The 5,000-nt window shown below is 47.4% G+C and overlaps 1 protein-coding gene across 8 annotated transcripts in view; it reads left to right on the forward strand.

The window, feature by feature from the left end:
* Positions 1–5,000, forward strand: part of LOC113806681 (Ankyrin-repeat, SH3-domain, and Proline-rich-region containing Protein) — a 603,894-nt gene that overhangs the window by 489,587 nt on the left and 109,307 nt on the right. The window lies entirely within an intron of this gene.

Genomic DNA, 5,000 nt, shown 5'->3' on the forward strand with positions numbered 1-5,000 from the left:
TTCTGTTTCCTTTTTTCTTCTTTCATCGCCTCTCATTTTTTCTCTTTCCTTTCCCATTTCTTTCTTCTTTTCCATTTCCTTTTTTTTTCTTTCTTTCCTTCTTTCTCTCTCACCCTTTTTCCCTCCACTATCTTTCTTTCTTTCTTTTCCTTTTTATCTTCTTTCGTCTCCTTTCCTTCTTTCTCTCTCTCCTTTTTTTCTCCCTCTCTCTCTTTCTTCCTGTTTTCTTTTTCTTTCCTTGTTTTCTTTTTTATCTTCTTTCACTCTCTCCTTTTTTCTCTCTCTCTTTCTTCTTCCTGCTTTCTTTTTCTTTCTTTCTTTGTTTTCCTTTGACAAACGAGCGTGACCCAGCTCGACCTTTTTATGAAGGAGACGCGGGTCATCGATTCAGGCGATAGGAAGAGAAAGGGTAGAGTGAAATCAACAGGTAGAGAAGCGGATAAGAGAAGTGGATAAGAGAAGGAAGGAGTCGAAAAGAAAGCTGAAAATGGATGGAAATTTTTTGGCAGTGTTGGGTGGTGGTGTTTTTTTTTTTTTCTTCTTCTTTCGTGGGCCTCTTCTTTTTTTCTCTCACTTTCTCATTTCTTTTTTCTTTTCCCGTTTCCTTTCTTGCGGTGTTTGGTGGTTGTTGCTTTTTCTTCTTCTTCTTTCGCTGCCTCTCCTTTTTTCTTTTCCTTTCCCATTTTCTTTTTTTCCTTTTTCCCTTTCTTGTGGTGTTGGGTGGTTGTTGTTTTTTTTTTTCTTATCCTTCGTCGACTCTCCTTTTTATTCCCCCTTTCCGATTTCTTTCTTCTTTTCCCTCTTCCCTTTCTTGCAGTGTTTGGTGTTTTTTTGTTGTTTGTCTTCGTGTTGGTATTATCGGTATTTTGATTATGATGATGATGATGGTGATGAGGGTGCAGTCGGCCTACACTTGAATAGTCCCCATGCTCGCCAACGAATAAATCTTATAGCTACTCATACCCACCGTAAACTTACCCACACCCACTCACATACACCCACATCTCCGAATCCGCACAAACCACCCCACACCCACTTCTCCAAATCCGTACAAGCCCACCCACTTACACCCACCCACACCTACAACCCCGAATCTTACACAAAGCCACCAACCTACCCACACCCACCCGGTCACACCCACATTCCCGCAACCCGCCCACAAACCCACCCTCCCACGCCCACCCACGCGTGAAGGATACCCCCAGCGCCTCAGCACGAACATGACGCGACACGCAAAGACAAACAAAAAACAAAAACAGACAAATAAACAAAATATCCGCCTCGGTTTCCTTTGGGAGCTTTCGGGAAACGTACAGACAACACCCCCATCCTCCCCCTCCCCCTTCCCCCTCCCCTTTCCGTCGGCTTATGAATACCGAGCGAGTTATAGCGAAGCCGTTGTGTGTGTTTGCGGACTTTTATTGGCACAGCTGTTAACCCCCTACCTCCCCCTCCCCCTTCCCCCCTTCCCCCCCGCCCTGCCCTGCCCTGCCCTGCCCTCGAATGCCGTCCGTTGTCCCGGATATTACTATTCCATATTATTTATGATTTGCGGGAACGACCGCTGTTGTTGCTGGTGATGATGCTGCGATGGTGGTGGTGGTGGTGCTGATGCTGGCGCTGCTGCTGTGCTACTGCTGGTGGTGGCGTTTGTGAAGTTGCTGCTGGTGGTGCTGCTGTTGGTAATGTTGCTGATGCGGGTGGTGATGCTGCTGCTGCGGTGGTGCTGCTGGTGGTGGCGTTTGTGAAGTTGCTGGTGCTGCTGTTGGTGATGTTGCTGATGCTGGTGGTGATGCTGTTGCTGCGGTGCTACTGCTGGTGGTGGCGTTTGTGAAGTTGCTGTTGCTGATGTTGGTGGTGATGCTGCTGCTGCGGTGGTGCTGATGGTGGTGATGTTGCCGAAGATGCTGTTGCAGTGATGCTCGCCTGGTTATGTCATCGCTTGATTTTCGGGGGAGGGAGGTTGGGGGGGGGGAGGGGTTAGGGGTTAGGGGGTGTCAGCGTGTCTGTGTCTGCGTCAGTGTCTGTGTGTGTCAATCTGTGTGTGCGTCTGCGTCTGCCGTCTGCGAATCCGTTCCTTACAAGGAGGGATCGTCTTTTGATCCGGGGAGAAAAGAGTAGATGGAGGCGGAAGGGGAGGCTGAAAGAGAGAGGCGAGAAACGGAGGACGAGAGAGAGAGACACACACACACGCACACAGGAAGAGAGAGAGAGAGACGAGAGAGAGAGAGAGAGAGAGAGAGAGAGAGAGAGAGAGAGAGAGAGAGAGAGAGAGAGAGAGAGAGAGAGAGAGAGAGAGAGAGAGGGGGGGGGGGGGAGGTACAGAGACAGACAGAGAGAGGACGAAAGAGAAAGGAGAAGGGAAAGGAAGGAAGGACAGAAGGAGAGGGAGAAGAAGAAAAAGAAGAAGGAAGGGAAGGAAGGAAGGTAGAGAGTGGGGGAGGGAGGGTAGAAGGGGAGGGGTTCTTAGGGATGAGGTAAAGAAGAGAACTTTTTCCCTTAGATCCTCAGAAGCTTTTATGAGATTTTTTTTGTTCTTGTCTTTATTAATTTTGTGCAAGAATTTTTCGAATATTGAAAATTTCCTCAGGATCAAAAACCTCCTATCAGAATCGGGTTATTATTATTTTTAGTCTATCATATATTAATTACGTATAGATTAGTGCAACAATTATCTATATATTTGGATAGAATTGTGAAATGTAATGGTATGATGTTAATGATAAAAGCAATGGCGGTGATAATCATAATGGTAATGGTAATTAAGATGATAAATAGAATAGGAATGATGATGAAAATAAAAATGTAAAAAAAATAAAGACTCGTCTAGGAAATCATATCCACTACTTCATGCCAATAAATATTCGACTCCCAGGGCAGCATTTCTAGGGAAATATTGGCCCCTTCCTTTTTTTATATAAACCATAAAAGGCGATGTAATGTATTGCTTCTTTTCGGTCGAAGTATTTTTTTTTATTTTTTTTTATTTATTTATTTATTTATTTTTTTTATTTTTTATTTTTTTGAGGAGATAGAATGGGAGAGTTCGCGAAATATTCCCTGTCTTTGATCGGATGAAGGGGATAGATCGGCAGACAGACAAAGACGGACAGGCAGGCAGGCAGTCTGGCTATCTGGCAGACTCGATGGTAATACTCATCACTTTGTGTGGGTGAGAGAGAGAGAGAGAGAGAAAGAGAGAGAGAGAGAGAGAGAGAGAGAGAGAGAGAGAGAGAGAGAGAGGGAGGGAGGGAGGGAGGGAGAGGTAGGGAAGGAGAAAGAGAGGAGGTAGGTAGGTAGGTAGAAAGAGAGAGAGAGAAGGGGGGAGGGAAAGAGAGGAGGTAGGCAGGTAAGTAGGTAGGGGGGTGGAGGGAAAGTAAGAAAGAGTAGCAAGCAAGTACCCGAGTCTATGCTTTCCCCGCCATCGCTCCCCGTTGAAAAAAAAATGACTAGCAGACGCCTAGTTTTTTTTCCGACACAAACTTACTTTTTTTTTATTTTTGCGAACTTTTTATTCTTTTTTCTCAAAACCACTAATCGGAAAGCTATCTCGGGTGATCAGAATGCAATAGAAAGAGAATTTATTAATTGGGGAAGAAGCGCTCGCCAGGTATGAGAGGGCGTGTACCAGCTCAGCCGACGAGGTAAGGGGGGAGGGGGAGGGGGAGAGGGAAGGAGGAAAGGGTGAAGAGAGTGTCGGGGTCGCGTGACAGGTCGTTGAGGTCGTCCTTGATGAAATGGGCTGATGACGCAACAAGAGGGACTATTTTTTTGTCTTCTTTTTTTTCTTCTTTTGTTCCTCATGGGAAGTTTTTGTTTCTAGAGTGAGGTGTGGATTATTTTTTGCGAGATTGCTAGATATGTTGCGGGATGTGCTGCACAAACACGCACACATGCGCTCACACACATACATACATGCACACACGCGCTCACACACATACATACACGCACACACGCGCTCACACACATACATACATGCACACACGCGCTCACACACATACATACACGCACGCACACATATCTTCTGCGGTCATGCGCGTCTGTCTGTCAAACCGCCGTATGTCAAACGTAATTTGTAAGGAAACTGGACATAGCAGAGTGGGAGATGGAAAGGGAAAATAGAATAAGAAAAGGAAAAGGGAGAGAGAAATGGAAATGGAAAGGGAAAGCGGAACGAGAGAGAGAAAGAAAAAGAAACAGGGAGACAGTTACCCCCCCCCAACTCCTTACTTCCTCCCCCCCATCCCCCCACCCCCGCTCCCCCACCTACCTGAGCACACCCTGTTCTCACCTCATTCTCGCTCGTCGTCGTCACTCCTCGAATGTCTTTGTGTCGTGTCGTGTCAAGGGAGGTGTCAGACGCGACTCCCTTTGCCGTGGCGTGGACTTCGGCTTGCCTTCGAGTGTCGTCGTGGGCCAGGGATACGGATATTGTCTCGTGGGGGAGGGGGAGTGGGGACAGAGGGAGGGGAGTGGGGACAGAGGGAGGGGTGGAGGAGGAGAAGGAAGAGGGAAATGAGGGGACAGGGGGAGGGGAGGAAGGTAGTGGGGATTGGGGAGAGAGAGAGAGAGAGAGGATACGGGATAGAAAGTAATTACAGAGGCAAATGATAGAAAAGAAGCGCGACGAAAGAGAAACACTGAAGAATGCGAAGGGGGTAGAACGCAGTAAGAAAGAGAAATAGTGGAAGCGCAAGATAGAGCGAGAGGAGCCGAGAGCCCAGCCGATTTCAGTGACTCCCGGACCACTCACCCCGCAGTGAAATACCATGACAGGCGTCCCCGCTGTTCTTCACCGTTATTACTGTGCTTTATTACGCGGAGTAATTGCAATATCCTGCAACGCTAGAATATTGCAGCTGTTGGACATTTTCTCGACACTTACATTATTGTGATTGTTCTATTGGGCGATCTGGATGGCGTGGCTGCAGGTTCACCGTACGGCTTTTGGGGCGAGTTCTGCGGCTGTGGGAATGCGGGCGGGCGGGCGTGCATCTTCT

This window comes from Penaeus vannamei, chromosome 37 (genome assembly GCF_042767895.1).
Source record: "Penaeus vannamei isolate JL-2024 chromosome 37, ASM4276789v1, whole genome shotgun sequence".
Classification (NCBI taxonomy): domain Eukaryota; kingdom Metazoa; phylum Arthropoda; class Malacostraca; order Decapoda; family Penaeidae; genus Penaeus; species Penaeus vannamei.